The sequence below is a fragment of the Panthera leo genome, chromosome D2, assembly GCF_018350215.1.
Source record: "Panthera leo isolate Ple1 chromosome D2, P.leo_Ple1_pat1.1, whole genome shotgun sequence".
NCBI lineage: Eukaryota > Metazoa > Chordata > Mammalia > Carnivora > Felidae > Panthera > Panthera leo.
In genome coordinates this window covers 18,866,072-18,882,537 of record NC_056689.1, presented here as the reverse complement: position 1 = coordinate 18,882,537, position 16,466 = coordinate 18,866,072, and the positions used below count along the sequence as shown (strand labels likewise).

At 51.3% G+C, this 16,466-nt stretch overlaps 1 long non-coding RNA gene across 1 annotated transcript; it reads right to left on the bottom strand.

Moving 5' to 3' along the window:
• Nucleotides 1-10,160: 10,160 nt before the first annotated feature.
• On the bottom strand, nucleotides 10,161-14,987 carry LOC122202779. Its single transcript, XR_006194878.1, has 3 exons — nucleotides 14,881-14,987; nucleotides 11,800-11,941; nucleotides 10,161-10,440 (listed from the first exon to the last, which is right to left on the bottom strand). It is a non-coding gene; the product is annotated as an uncharacterized LOC122202779 (long non-coding RNA).
• Nucleotides 14,988-16,466: the final 1,479 nt, after the last annotated feature.

Sequence of the window (16,466 nt, the reverse complement as noted above, 5' to 3'; positions counted from 1 at the left end):
ACACCAGCTCTAGGAAACTGGCGGGCCTGCTTTTATTTTTAAACTTCAAAGTTTGTCTTGGAGATAAAGTCCTGTTTCCCCCTGACTTTCCCAGGGTTCTGCACGGGTGTGAAGGAATCACGGAGGTCGCGGACAATTGCTTGCAACCTTCGAGGCACTGGAGCGCCTGATGGCCTTGTCTTTGTTCTTCTTGAGACAAGCTGCTTCCTTCCACAGGGCGACATATCAACCAGGATTTATTTCACCCTTCTGTTTGTTTGTTTATTTTTTGCAAAGGTACCCCACTTTGTGATCTAGTTGAGTTCAATAATATAATATTTATATTATATTATTTATATTGACTACTAGGCTCTTGGACGAATGTGACATATAAAAGAGGAGTAAGACAGGTCCTTTAGAAAGTGAAATAGAGGGGCGCCTGGGTGGCTCAGTCGGTTAAACGTCCGACTTCGGCTCAGGTCACGATCTCACAGTCTGTGAGTTCGAGCCCCGCGTCGGGCTCTGGGCTGATGGCTCAGAGCCTGGAGCCTGCTTCCGATTCTGTGTCTCCCTCCCTCTCTGCCCCTCCCCCGTTCATACTCTGTCTCTCTCTGTCTCAAAAATAAATAAAAACGTCAAAAAAAAATTAAAAAAAAAAAGAAAGTGAAATAGAAAGTTCATCTGCAAAGCTTGTTTGGGGCTGAAGGAAAGCTGCCCACTGTGTGTTTACGCTAGCCTGGTCTGAATTTTCCAGAACCATCTGTCCATTGCCATCCTCCACCTCCCCCCCCCCCCCCAGAGTCCCTCACTCATTCAGGCTGGGGAGCCAAGTGCCCACTGGGGTCCAGCCGCTGTGCTCGGACTTGGGGTAGACCCTCCTGGCATGCATCGCCACCCACCTCCCTCCCCCCCGCCACAGTCTTTTCTTTTTGTTTCCTTTTTTTTTTTTTTTAACATTTATCTATTATTAAGAAACAGAGAGACAGAGCATGAGCAGGGGAGGGGCAGAGAGAAGAGGAAGACACAGAACCCGAAGCAGGCTCCAGGCTCCGAGAAGCGAGCACAGAGCCCGACGCCGGGCTTGAACTCACAAACTGCGAGATCGCGACCTGAGTCGAAGTCGGACACTCAACCGACTGAGCCACCCAGGCGCCTCCCCCACCCCCACTGTCTTTTCTGTCACAGCCCGCAATTCCCTTTCCAAGTCCTCCGGCCTGCCCCCCTCCCCTCACCCCAGATCCTGTCCTGGCCCTCTTGCAGAGAGCTCTGTTTGCCTGATGGATACTCCACTCCCTGTAAGTTATTATGTTTCTGGATCCAAACACACAGGGGACTCTACTTCTAGGAGCATGTGCTACATCAGAATGGCTTTCAAACTTTCATGCTGGTGACCTACAACTTGGTGCACGTGCGCACACACACACACACACACACACACACCTGAGTCAAAAATCTTGCAAAGCAACACTTCCTGTTACTACATACCGTGCCTTCTGTTATTTTCCTATTCTATTCTCTCTACCCTACCCCACCCCCACATTTACAACATCCTGGTTGAAATCCACTAAAGTGGTTTCCCAATCCCCTAATGGTTTATGGTCAGCGGTTTGGAAAACACTGGCTGAAATCCTAATGAAAGGGCATCGAGGGTGTCCCGCAACTCAGTGTTCCCACGGACACTTCTTCTCCTGCCCTTTGCCCCACATCCCACCTGCCCCTTGTGATGAAATAACAGTTTAACATCTCTAAATGCCCCTTTCACTCAAGGACTAACTCAATTAGGACTGAGCTAGTGGGAGCCTGAAGCCGATTAAGGGAAAACAAAGGAAGCTTTGGGGTTTACCTTCAGCTTTTATGTTTCCAGGAGTTTTTCTCTCTTCCCAAGCTTAGTCCTAGGCATCAAAGGGAAGGAGGGAGAGGGGAGGGAGGTGGGGAGGTAGGGAAGGGGGAGGGAGACAGGGAGGGAAGTGGGGAGGGGAGGGAGGGAGAGAGTGAAGGAGGGAAAGGGAAGGGAGGGGTGGAGGGAGGAAGGAAGGGGGGAAGTAGGGAGGGAGGGAGGAGGACCCCACCACACACATGCCCCTTCACCTGCTGAGGGCAACCAGTGCCAAGACTGGTCGCCCACACCTCGCCCGGTCCATCTGTCCAAGGCGAGCCGCAGCTCTCCAGGGGGAGCTGTGCAACTTTGTTCCCTCCCCACTCCCTCCCGTTTCTCTTCCTCCCCTCTCACAATTCTCTATCAGACTGTCTATCCAGTCAGCAAATGACCGTGGGATTTCTGCTATGTGCTGTCTCTCCCAACAGAGGAGACGACCCAGAAGAAGACAGACAGGTCCCTGAAATCTTGGAGCTCTCTGGGCCTGCCAGTCACCGCATGGGAAGGATGAGGGTGTTCAGTGGAGGAGAAAGGAGGGCGCGGTGCTCTCGGGGCTTATGGTCAGAGCTGATCCCCGACTTGGTCCACGGGCTTCTGTGACATGTCCACAAATGTTGCGGGTGCCTTGGATGCCCCCCGTCATGCCATTTCTAGGGCACAGCCCACGAGTGGACATTCTTAAGAAGATGTTGGTGGCATGGATGCTGCTCTCCAAGCCCCTAACCACAGGGCGGGGCAGCTCCCTGCTCTGACAGTCAGAGCTCGTCACCTCCCTTCCCATCCTCCCCCCGCAGCTCAGCCAAGGCATCCGTGGGGCCAAAAGAGCTGAGTGGCCCTTCGGCTTCCCCGCCTTGCCTGACACAGACACGCACAGCATGCTTGGTGGACATTTGCCGAATCCGCTGAAATGGTCCATTTAGGCCTCTCTACAAATCTGGTCCCTCCTAGACCAGGGCCATCCGACAGAACGTCAATGTGGGCCACACCAAAGCGAAAAGGAGCAGGTGAAATTAGTTTTAGTACGACTGCATGTTTCACGTGACTCCATATACCACAAACATTAGCATCTCAACATACGATTATTAAACTTATCGATAAGATACGCGTAAGGGGTGCCTGGGTGACCTAGACCTATTTCGGCCTAGGTCATGATCTCACAGTTCGTGAGCTCGAGCCCCGCCTCGGGCTCTGGTGCTGATAGTTTGGAGCCTGGAGCCTGCTTCGGATCTGTGTCTCCCATTCTCTCTCTCTCTCTCTCTCTGCCCCTCCCCTGCTCACACTGTTCCTCTCTGTCTCAAAAACCAAACGTGAAAACGATTTTTAATAAGATGTATGTGACTTATTATATAAAGTTGTTAGTTAGAGTTTATGTTCTTTTTGTTTGCTTTTGGTACTGGATCTTTGAAATCCAATATGTGTTTTACGTCGCTGCACATGTCAATTTGGAACTGCCACATCTAAAGTGCTCCACAGCCACATGTGGCTTGTGGCTGCTGTCCTGAGCAGCAGCTCTAGACTCCCCCGCCCCCAGACCTCGGGGTGTCTAGGGTAGAGGTCGGACGCGGTTCAGAAGGAAGGCAGTGAGTAGAGCTGTGGTATCACAGGCTACAAAGCAAGCTGCTTCCAGAAACCTTACCCCCGCAGCCCCGCGACGACCCCCGTCCCCCCTTCCCTACAATCCTCCTCATTTGCCTTCCCCACCCAGCCCCGTCTCTTGGGTGGGGACAATGGCAGCGGAAGAAATAAAAGGACTTGATGTGTGAACAGCTGTCACGGACCATCTGGCTGCCCCTGGTGAGGAGCCTCAGCTGACCCCACACCCGGCCTAACCCCGTTACCTGGAGAGAGCCAGCCTAGAAGCACTCCCCAGCAACACGCACATCCCTGCTGGCTGCATTTGGCTCAAGGGTAGTGACAGCTGAGTTCGATGACCGTGTCCGTGGTGTGGCTTCTGAAGACTCGTAGCCTCCAATCAATTTAGGTCGCCTTTTCTGGGATGGTGGAGACACGCACAGACTGGCAATTCGACGTGAGCTCCTTTTATTAGAAATAATCAGCCAGATGGCCCTTTGCGACACGTCGATGTGCCCTTTGTATAGTCAGCGCTGTTCAGCCTACTTGGTTTTGAGCCGGATCCCGGCGCTGTTCTCCCCGACAAGAATCCATTTCCCTCCCGTAAGTGCGTCAGCCTTTCCATAGGGACAACTTGGAGCAGAGCACAACGCCAGCTTGTCATATGCTAGACTGCTAGCACCTCGGTTCCAGAACGTTGCAGCTGGGATGGTCTTACTTCTCCCCTGGGCCTGGGGATTTGAATGTTCCCTTGTAAGTACAACACTTTCTTTCAGATGAAAGCTTATGGGGGCCCTTGTTGAAGATAGATTCTTCTGCAGGAGCCAGCAGATGGGCACAGAGCCTCCCCCCTTCCTCCTCCCCTGCCATTCCTCGAGGATCTCTGTGTGACCAGAGCTGGCTAGAAAACCGATGATTCTAGGCAAGCCACTCATCGTACACATCAGATAAGCAAGGCCCAGGGGCGCCTGGGTGGCTCTGTCAGTTGAGCGTCCGACATCAGCTCGGGTCCTGATCTTGTGGCTCATGAGTTCGAGCCCCACCTCGGGCTCACTGCTGTCAGTGCAGAGCCTGTCTCAGATCCTCTGTGCCCCTCTCTCTGCCCCTCCTCCGCTTGAGCTCTCTCAAAAAAGAAATAAAACATTTCAAAAAATTAAAAAAAAAAAAAAAAAAGATAAGCAAGGCCCAGGGCAGTTGTGGGCGCCACGGTCGCACCATGCTGTGACAGATCAGAACCCGCCCTAAATTCCAAGACCTCTAGTTTAGTGCTAGTGCTCTGTGCTTCCAGAAGGTTCTGTGGAAGATCTTTCTCAACAGAGAAGTGAGCTCTTTCTTAGAAATAAATTATGGAGACGACGGTTAGGATTTATAGTATCGAGAGCTGTATGGGAGGCTTTGTGCAGTGGATTTCACGTACATTTTCTTGGCTCCTCACGACAACTTAAGTATTTGATTATTGTCTTCATTTTACAGAAGAGGGGACTGAGGTTTGGCTATGCCACCCACGCAAGGCCATGAAGCCCGCTGGCAATAATGGTTGGGTTTGAACTTGGCCTGTTCCAAATCCAAGCCTTAACAGCTCAGATACTGCCTCCCACACATCCCAGGGCTCTGGGCATGGGTCACGTGAATGGAACACATAGCATATTTCCTCCCAGAAAAGGCATCATCAGTGGTAGTTAGGTTCCACGCCAGCCCACAGATTCAAAATCAAAATGGTTCTACTGCCTTAGTCCAAACGTGGTCACCCCCACCGGTCCTCGGGACCTGGGAGCTGCTGGGACCTGAGTCCTACGTCCCCAGAAGCACGGGCACCATGGGCTGCCAGCTGCCTTGAGTCCCTCGCCCCTCTGAGGCCCTGAGTCTGTGGAGCCTGGCCCTTGGAGAAGATTGGCTAGAAAAGAAACTGGACCTCAGCCACTGTGAGGTTGGAGGAAGCTTTGATGCAAACAGGAAAGGGGGAAGCCCCATGAGGGTTCTGGGGGTAACTTAGAAAGAGAACAGGAGGATTCTAGATAGGGGTGCGGATGTCAGTAAAGACTCGGCCTGGGGTAGGAAGGCCAAATCCAGCAGATGAGAGTGGAGACAGCTCTCATGGGTCAGGTCCATGGGTCAGGGTGGCCTTTCTGTGTCTGACTGTATCTGGAGGACTGTACGTGACAGGTGAGGAACGGGCCGTTCGGCTGGTCCACGGGCAAAAGCCTGGAGTCAGGCCCTGGGTGCAGGCATGACATCTGCTCAGGGAGACCCTCAGGGATGTGCCCACTCCCCAGTCTGCCCCGTGACCTGCTCAGAATGTCTCTGACCAGCTGCCACCACTGTCCTAGTCCACCAAGAGCAATGGCCAACGTCAAAGACCACAGAGGTGCCAAGAGGTCTGACAGGGGATCTGCAGGGAGTCACTGAGGTCCTGAGAAAGGTGCCGGAGCTCCCCAGGAGGCTGGCCTTGCCTTTAACAAGAGCTCCGGACTGGACTGTCGCTGTCGCTCTAATCAGGAGACCCACCCTGAGAGCCTGTTGGACCAGGCGGCCGAAGCCCAGACAAACACTGCATGAGCTCACTGGTCTGCGATTGCAGCTTGGATGTGTTATCTGACATGTGGACTTTGGACCGAGGTTTTAACCAGAAAAAAATACGCATGAAATCTCGAAACAAAAGAAAATGTTAACTTGAAACATTCCACTTTATCTTACAGCTGTTCGGATCCAAACACCACTTAATGGCGAAGCCAAATTCTGTAATGGGCCCTCTGGGAAAGAAGTAGAATGAGGGGATTTCCAGAAATGGATAAGGAGGTTAGAGTCTGCAGGACACGAAAATTTTAAAAAGAAGGTGAAAGACCAGCCCCAGAGTTTGGTGGGAACTTTGACACAGGGCATCAGAGCACACAGCCCACCTTCGCTTCCACTGCCTCAGTTTTCCAGGACAAGGTTCGGGCCTTGTTTTGCGGGTGGATGTATATAATCACCTGCAGATCTGTGGATGCTTTAAAGCACGAGGGAGACGAGATCTCCACGCGGGAGCTTCGTGGATGCTCTTCCACGGACGTGGGTGGAATTAAAGCTGTGGACGGAGATGCGCCTGCTTAGGCGAGACGGTAGGGACACGAGGGGGTCTAAAATGGAGCCTTCATGTTAACCTTTAAAAGTTGGATAGAGAAGGAAGACCCAGCAAGCAAAACCGAGGAAGCCTATGGCGTGTGACCCATTAACTACTGTATTCCCCAGAACCAAACCCCGTGCGTTGCACAGAGTGAGTAATCAATAAGTAAGTATTTATTAAATTAATCAATATGTTACCTTAGCTCTCTTTTCCTAGGGAGGGAAACCAGGCTTGTGTTGATCAGCCATTGCTGTCATGGTGCTGTGTAACAAATGACCCCAAAGCTCAGTGACTCTCCAGCGTCATACCCAGTTCCAGTCTGTTCCACGTGTCCCATTTTGAGGCTGAGGCCGAGGGACAGTGGCTTCCTTAGGCATATGCCCTCACAGCAAGCACTTTCAGAGCCATTGCCCACAACACACCCACCCCAATTCTCTCAGCAAGTCACGGCCATGTCTGAAACCCAGAGGCAGGTAGTAGATGAGAAAGGGCATAAGCGTTAAGTTTTAGAGACTGAGGGATCTGGGTTCTGGGTTCAAATCCCAGTGGTGCCACTAGTAAATACATGAACTCAGCCAAATTAACCTATCCAAGCCTCGCTCTCCTCACCTTTAAAATGGGTAAAATAGTAGATACTTTCAGGAGCTTTGGAGAATAAACATTATACGCACAAAGCACCCAACGCATTACCTGGCACATAGTAGGTACCCAATGGTCAGTCGCTACCGTGGTCTGTGACCTCATCTCCTAACCTTAGTACGGAATATTAAAAGCTCAGCCGTGTTGATCAGAGCTACATGCTCACATCTCAGGCACAGCTGTGCCTCTATCCCCCAGCAGCCCTGTGGTAAAGCCCACTCTAACGGCAGCCTCTGGGATGTGCCCAGAGATAGGGGAAAAGGCAGGGAAGATAATCCACAAGTCTAAGGCAGACTGAAGCTAGTATCTTTCAAGTTTCCAACCCAGCCCCTGATCAAACGCCTCCCAGGTTTACTGGAGCCGCTGCTTAGTTTTCATCCAGTCCGGGCCCACACTTTTGCCTAGAGACATTCGTACAAGAACTCCTCCTGCTTCCTAGGCCCAGGCTTGAATTCTGCCTGTGTCTTGAGTAAAAGACCAAAATGTTAATGAGGAATAGTATTCTGCAGGCAGATAGCTTTTCCAAATGATACTTTTCCCAGATTGCCTCTGAACTAGACCTTGGCCTGAAATGTAATATCCAGAGCTTTTTTTTTTTTTTTTTTTTTTTTTATAGCTTGTGAGGCTTTTTTTCCATGAATGCTCATGTAAAGATGAAGAATTCATACGATCCAATGAAACGTCTGGCATCCGTCCCAGGTTTATTCACTGAAGGCGATACTCTGTTGTTCTCATCCACTATTTGGTAAATTACCAGCAACGCTATCAGAGAAATTGATGAGTAGAGCTGGTGTTGTCACCCTGATCACATTGACCATTTAGTACGCTTGTCTTTATAGCTCTTAAGAAATGTATTTCCGTAACTCAGCATTCTTTCTCAAATCTTCAGCAACAGATTGTATTCGACATTAATGCATTCACTCCACAGTATTTATTGAGCACCTATACGTGTCCCATGCTAGGGGCTGGGAATTTATAGTAAATAAATACTCAGCCACTGCCTTTGGGGAAAAAAATTAGATGAAGGAACACAAACCCAAAGAGTATAAAATTTGGATAAAACCACACCGCACATTCGAGCCGAGATGGGGAGTCGTATATCCTAACAGGACCAGCTACATCATTTGCAAACGTAGTAAATGACATTAGGAGGCCCCTGTCCAAAAATTGTTAAGAATCTCAAGACACCGACAGCAGAGAACCAAGCCAAATGCAGCATCCTTCTGTCTCCCGCCCATGCAACCGGCCCTCTTCTCTGGGTCATATTTTTTAAATCAGTTTCTACTAATTCCATAATTAAATGAGTACGAAAGAAAGAGGGAGTGCTGTCGAATATAGATGGAACCACCCATGAGGCCGAAGATAAAAAACAAAACAAGCAGGAAATTCACATACGGTATTTCTGTTTGCTGGCCTGTTGTCAAAGTGAAGTGTTTAGTTAGAGTCTTGCCTTGATAAGTTCCTAGCAGAACACCACAGTTTGAATTTCTGAGTGCTTTCATCCCACACAAAGGAGTTAGAATTTTCCAACACGCTTATCTGTGCACAGACTCTGAGGAAAAAGATCTTACGTACACGGCCAAGCCGGCCACTGTACTGTGTGCGTTGGAATACAGAGCAAGCTACGTCTGTGGCGTTTCTGGTTTCTCTCTTTTCAAAGGGAAACATCGGCTGCCAAAGGAAGGGAGGTCAGAACAACCATACCCTTCAGTAGGGGAGACTAGTTGTCCCAGGAGATTTCCTTCCCTTCTTCTGATCCCCTGTGGGGCTGGGTCCCCCAAGGTGCAGAAGTCCTGCCAGAAGCCCCCGGGCCAGGTTTCAGCATCAGCTGGGGACATGGGATCTGGCGGCACTGGGAGCCGTTCCCCACTGGGCCCAGATGTCCTCTTAATGGTTTACATACCCTCTCTGTATCTGTTTCTAGTTTTCAGGCCACAGAGCCAAGTGTGACATCAAACATCCCTCGAACTCGTCGTCTTGCAGAGCCAGGTTGGGGGAAAAGGAGTCAGCTGTGAAGAGCGGTCTTCTTCTCTTGCCCCTTCTCCTGTCTCATGTTCTCGTCGCAATTCTTCAGTCTAAAATTCATTTTCAGGGGCGCCTGCGTGGCTCTGTTGGTTAAGCGTCCGGCTTCGGCTCAGGTCATGATCTCACGGTTCGTGGGTTCGAGGCCCGCGTCAGGCTCTGTGCTGATGGCTCGGAGCCTGGAGCCTGCTTCCGATTCTGGGTCTCCCTCTCTCTCCACCCCTCTCCCGCTCGCACCGTCTGTCTGTCTCTCTCTGTCTCTCAAAAGTAAACATTTAAAAAAATTCTTTTAAATAAAAAAATAAAAATAAAATAAAATAAAATAAGATAAAATAAAATTCATTTTCAAAAGCCCCCAAGTCGTTTCTCAGCAGCAGACTAGGCACTGAAGAGAGGGATGATGGGAAGGTGGGGCCCACCTGCCTGGCTTCCCCTCCACGCCTCCATTGCCACATTCTCAGAATTCCATGCCCAAGTGTTAAAGAGGAGGGCCCTGAACACCATCCTGGGCCACAGCAAGAGTTTAAGTAGCTTGGACTCAGGTAGCCCTGGAACAAACAGGAATCCCCCAAGCTCTGTTCTTCCTCCAGCTTTGCTATTAATTGGCTGTCCAATCCCAAGCAGAGAGTTAACTCCAGAGCCAACAAAGGGATGGGTGGGTATGGGATGGCCTGCTCCACAGGGGGTTGTAAAGGGTTTCAGAAGGAATTCATCAAATTTGAAGCTCCTTGGAAGGAATAATGAGGCCAGGTCCCTGAATGTATTACAGTAGGAGGTAAAGGGGGTGGCTCCTTTGAAGGGAAGAGAGGTAGACACTTCTGTGCCACTTTAGGGAAAGAAAAAGAATCAATCTCCCTCTGCCTTCTCTGTAGCACGTGCACACACACACACACACACACACAGGTAAAACAAAATAAAATAAAATTAATAGTAATAACAATAAAATAGAAATTTCCATCACATTGATAAGTTAGCCGTAGAGGATTTAAAATGGCTTTGGGTGAAGTTTCCCAGGAAAAGGAGAAGCATCCTTCACCATAGTTTGTTCATTGTTGTTTTCTAGAAGCACTCTGGGCCCCTTTACAACCACCCTCCTTACGCATCTCAATGAAGGCCTCAGCATGAAGTCTGGTCAGGCACTGAATCCGGAGGACAAGGCCCTTGCAGAAAGTCTCAGGATGCGTGGCAACCTGCCCAAGGGCTCATGTGTTTATTCTCTGCATCCCATGGTAAATTGAAGAGGTTTCAACTGAAATAAAGACGATAGAATGTTAACACATCATGAAGGATTTTGTTAATATGATACAATTCATGTTAAAGTTTAAGGAGCCCCAGATAGCCAAACAATCTAGAAAAAGAACAAATGTGGAGCTCTCCTACTTCCTGATTGCAAAACTTACTGCAAAGCTCTAACAAGTGCAAGACAGTATGGCACTAACCTAGGGACAGACATATAGGTCAATGGAGTAGAACAGAGAGCCCAGAAATAAGCCCTTGCCTATACGGTCAGTGGATTCTCAGCAAAGTTTCCAAGGTCATTCAAATAATTCTAACTTGGTCAAAGACCTAAACGTGAACGCCAAAACTATAAAACACTTTCTAAAAACTTTTTCAAGTTTGGGGCGCCCTTCAGCTCGCATTCACAGCTCACGGTCTGTGAGTTCGAGCCCTGCATCAGGCTCTGTGCTGACAGCTTGGAGCCTGGAGCCTGCTTCAGATTCTGTCTCCCTCTCTCTCTGCCCCTCCCCCACTCATGCACGCACATGCGTGTGCGCTCGCTCTCGCTCTCTCTCAAGAATAAATAAACATTAAAATTAAAAAATTTTTTTTCAAGTTTATTTTCAGAGAGAGCCAGAGAGAGAGAGAGCGTGAGCAGGGAAGAGGCAGAGAGAGAGGGAGAGGGAGAGAGAATCCCAAAATCCCAAGCAGGCTCCTCGCCACCAGCGCAGAGCCCGACGTGAGGTTCCATCTCATCAATTATCAAACTGATAATGACCTGAACCAAAATCAAGAGTCAGACACTTAACTGGCTGAGCCACCCAGGCACCCCTAAAACTATAACACTCTTAGAAGGGAACATAGAAGGCAATCTTCATGACATTGGTTTTGGCAATGATTTCTTAGAAACGACATAAAAAGCACAAGCTTCAAAAGAAAACATATAAAAATAAGACTTCCTCAAAACTTTTGCAACAAAGGACACTATCACGAGAGGGAAACAAAAGCCCAAAGAATGGGAGAAAACGTTTGGAAATCATGTATCTGATAAGGGATTACTATCCAGAATATATAAAGAAATCTTGGGACTCAACAGCAAACAACCCAATCTAAAAATGGGTGAAGGACTTGAACAAACATTTCTCCAGTAAGCCTGTGAAAAGATACTCAACATCACTAGCCATTAGGAAAGTGCAAATCAAACCACAATGAAATACCCGCTCACATTTGTTAGGATGGCCATTATGTAAAAAGAAAAGATGGGAAGGGAGGGGAGGGGAGGGGAGGGGAGGGGAGGGGAGGGGAGGGGAGGGGAGGGAAGGGAAGGGAAGGGAAGGGAAGGGAAGGGAAGGGAAAGGAAGAAAGAAAAATAACAAGTGATACATGATACCTGTTGATGAGCATGTGGAGAAAATGGAACCCTCTTGCATTGCTTATGGGAATGTAAAATGGTGCAGCCCCTGTGGAAACCAGTTGGGCAGTTCCTGGAAAAGGTGAACATAAACCTTCCATGTGATCCAGCACTTCGACTCCTAAAATTCAAAAGAATCGAAACCAGGGGCTCAAACAGTTCTTTGTCCATCCATGTTCACAGCAACGTAATTCACGGTAGCCCAAAGGTGGAAATGACCCAATTGCCCATCGAGCAATGGAATGGATGAACAAAATGTGATATACACACCGGGTGGGGCATTATTCAGCTTTAAGAAAAAAGGAGACCCTGACACGTGCCTCAACACGGAAGAACCTTGAAGACGTTATGCCGAGCGAAGTAAGCCGGCCACAAAAGGACAAATACGGCAATAATTACACCCACACGAGGTACCCCGAATAGTCACTTCCATAGAAACGGAAGGTAGAACGGAGCTTACCCGAGTCTGGGTGGGGGGAGAATGGAAAGTTCTAGTCTAATGTGTGCAGAAGGACACCCTACTCTTATCTCACCAGATCGTGAACATTTTAAGTTAATTCTACCTAAAAGTCAGCCTCTTCCATCGCTACTGCTGACAGGGCTGGACAGCCCAGCACAGGCCCACCGGGTGCCGACGTCACATGCTCCCTTTGTGCGTGTGTCACAGGGGGGCCTCCCGAGCCCACCCAGCCCCTCACGGAAGGCAGGCCAGGGGTTTCCAGGCCAAGGTTGCACACAAGGTCCAGATGCCGGCCTCTGCACCCCGGTTGCTGGCTGCCATTTCTGCCTGGGGTCTGGCTGGCTCCGGGCTGGACTTCAGCAGAAGGGGTTCTCGGGGGCCCCAAACTCTCTTGTCCCTCCTCCTCCTTTTTTTCTCCTCTTCTCCTTTCTCTTGGTGCTCCTCTTCCTCTTCCTGGTCCTCCTCGCCCCCCCCAAAGCCCAGGGGTAGCTGTCCAGGGTGAGGGACCCCACTCTCCCTCTCCATTTTTACCAGCCATGTTTTGTTTATACCCACGGATCCTCTCCCTTTCTGAGGCCTCGGCGTTCGGAAAGAAGAATCAGAAGGCTTTAAGCCCGCATCTTCTTCCTCCCCTTCGGTGCCGCACTGAGGGCACAGGGCTCGCAGCCCGGTCGTTCCTGGAGTGGGGGTGGGGGGGGATGGGGGGAGGAACCTTCGCGCAAGTCGGGATCTGAAAATGTCACCCGTGCGCCACAGCCGCCTCGCACCGGTGGTAAACTGACACCTGGCGAGGTTGAACGATGCGCCCAGGCCCATCGGCCGGTCGGGGTCACCGTGCAAGGCTGCCCATCTGTCGGTGCCAAGGCTGGGTGCCTTCCACCGCAGCCACCGGCCTGGGGCTGAGGACGGTCTGCCTGGGACCCATCCTGGTCCTCGTCCCCATGCTTCAAGCCTGGGAACGCACAGCACTCTCTCCCCTGCCTTTCCAGCCCCGCGGGCTGCTGTCCTGCAGCTGTGTGGGGTGGGCCTGCCCAGCCCTGCTAATTGGACACAGCTGTCCCACCAGCATCCCTGGACTTGGCCGTGAGGCTGTTCCAGCAACACATGTGGTTTCCCGCTGAACTTAGAGTGAAAGTCTCTCCAGCTGGGGGGCCGGATCAGCAGGTGGCACAGTGGGGCGGGTTCCTGCCCCCCTCCCGGGGGGCAGAGGTTCCGGTTTGCTGCTTCTCATGGAGACCAAAGCCGGCAGAGATGGTCCCGGCAGAGCACGCACCCTCCCGCCGTTTCGTCTTGCCTCTGCAGAGACCGAGGCCACCCGAAAAACAAGCAGAAACAGAACCAAGCCTTCCCCCCATCATCCAAGTACAGCGTGTTCCCCGTTGACCTTCGGAAAAGATGGGTACGTAGAAAGAAGCAGAAAAGATCGCCTGGCCCTGCCGGGCGGCCCTCTGGCAGCATCTGTGTGTGCTCCCTGCTGACTTCTGCACATGTTTTCTGCTCCCTCCCACCGCCTGCTCGGGCCAGGCCCAGGCCTTCTTTGAGATACAGTAAGGCCAACAGATCAGGAGATGACCGCCAGGGAGAGGAGAGTTTGGGGCTCACGGGACGGGTTTCGGGAGAAAGGGGCACATCGCGTCATGGGCGGCGGAGCACGCAGGGAGGCATCAGGGTGGGTCGGGAGGGAGACGGAACCAGAGGACACGTGGGCAAGAGCCTTTCCTGTGGTTTCTGCAGAAACAGGGCACACAGGCTGAGGGCTGGCTAGCTCGAAGGCTTTCAGGGTCCTACGGCATGTCCCCTGTTGGACAGAACGTCCCTTGTTGTCCGGTACCTGGCCCTGGGCAGGGAGGGCAGGTGGATAGTGGTCCAGAGCAAGGGAGGGATCTAGGGGGGTGGGTCTGGGATGAGCTCTGCATTGGTCGCTCTGCATTTGAAGAGCAGGAGCTCTGGGTCAGGTGTTGACCATCTTTGGGAATCGGTGAGCCCTGAGAGGTGTAGTCTTTCCGGGGTCCACAAGGGCCCCAGATGTCAAAGCATCAGAAAACAAAAAATAACAGCCACAGTTATTTCAGGACAGAAGCCACCTAGATGGGGGACAGTACTCCCCAGGACAGTGCTGGTCCCATTAGGTGCCCTGCCCTTCTTCCCGGAGCCCTCTGCGGGAGAGGGCAAAGTAGGGGGGCCCACCTGCTCCCTTCTCGTCTGTGCTCAGATGGAAACGCACTTGGCCCATCCCACCCACCACCCCATGGAGCTCCGAGTGCAAAGCTCTCTCCTGGGTGTTCCCAGCTGGCACTCTCAGGACACAGATGGAAATCCACGAGGACAGGGTCAAAGCAAAGGTCCACACCCCTTCCTCCAGGCCCTTGTCACTGGCCATGCACAGCTCTCTTCCTTCCGGCCGACTGCCCTCCCAGGATGCTTTTCAGTGCTCAGTCCGCCCACAAGGTCACCAGACTCTCAGAGACAAATGCGATCCCAACACTGGACACCCCGTACCTCCCCCCCACCCCCCCCACACACCCAGGACCGTTGTGGCCACAGAGTTCACGTCTTAAACATTTCCTATGTCATTAAGAACTCTTCGCAAAACCATTTACCTATTTGCATAATTGTCCACCTTTGATCATGTCCTCATTTCCTGCAAGGCTCCCCCACCCCTCACCAGACCTGGGAGGGAAAAGAGGCTTCTGTCAAGGGCTCCTAATGCTTGCTCCCTCCTTCCTGACGCTACGCATGCTCACACACAGTGACAACGGAAGAAATTAATGAGGAGGCACCTTGTAACCACGCCAGGCTGATCGTGCAAGCCTCTCGCCCTTTCCAAGGCTGGCTCTCAGCCAAGACTGTGTCCTGTTGCTCAGCGGAATGGGCAAGGGCACAAAGCTATCCTTTGTGTCTTGTTTTCTTCTGTGGAAATGAAGCCGAGTTCTCTGAACCAGCCTCCCAGTATGCCAGGGCTGGTATTATTACTCCCAGAACGCCAGGGATCTCGTTACTTTTGTGTCCTGCCAGGTGCCCCGCTCAGGGCCAGGCAGGCACCTCGCTGCATCTCCTTGAGAGAAGACTGCATTTTATGGGGACGTAAACTCAAATATCAAGAATAAAATCTGCTTAGTGAGAGCCAAGCAGAAAAGCCTAGAGCGAGGACCTGCCCGGATCCACACCCTCATTGCCCTGGGCTCACGCAAGAAGGGCGAGCGTTTAAGGTCTCCGACCTACCTGAAACAGAATCCAGACAGAGCCCCTGGGGTTAATTTGAACGTGGGGATCTCAACTTGGTAGAGAAGGGTGGAAGATGTTAAGTTCCACGAGTAGTTAAATAAACAAGCTTTGGCTTACCGAACCCTGCCAAGTAATTCTTACTGCGCATCAAATTCATCTTATGGGCAGTGAATGAGGAAAGGGGACTGAAGGAAGAGGAAGAGAGATTCAGGGAGAGGAAGCCTCAGACGGGACAGAAAGAGAAATGCAGAGCAGAGAGAGCTGGTGAGAGGCGAGCAGAGGCAACCTTGAGGAGGAAGCCAGGAGGCGGAGGCCCGGAGAAAGAGGCCAGTGATCCCGACTTCTGTTCTCTCTATCACTGAGAAAGCCGAAGGCTGCCAAAGTGACTCAAAACGGGTAGGCTCAGCTGACCCCAGAGAGGAAGGCATCTTCAGGGCAGGTGGTGACAGAGCAAACCAGAGGTCAGCTCTGAGGTGCAGGCCAGGTCGGAGTTGTCAGCCCTACAGGGTGTCAGAAACACCTTGGGCCTCCTGAAAACTGAGATGCCAGGGGCTCCCTGGCTCAACCAAACGTATTCTGCCTTCATATTATTAGTAATTCCATATCCAAGGGCTTGGGATTAAACCTGATTGGGTCCCTTCGCGCATCACCCCTACTCCTGATCCGGGCCCCACATCCCCTACATATTCTGTATCTCCCACCTCCAGGGCCCTCCCCGCCTACTGAAGAAGGCATACCTGAATAAATCATTGTTAACACCCAGCAAAGGGCATAACTATCACATATGGGGCATTTGAGGTGTCAAAAAGTCTACCAGAGACCTTGGGTTGAGGCCCTAAAAATCCCTACGCAACTATAAACGGGGAAGCAGCCTAGTACCTGGGGTTTGATTTGCCCTCCACAGCTTTCTGAGCATGCTTCCCTGGTCACCCCACGATCCAATGCGTCACAGCGGAAAAGG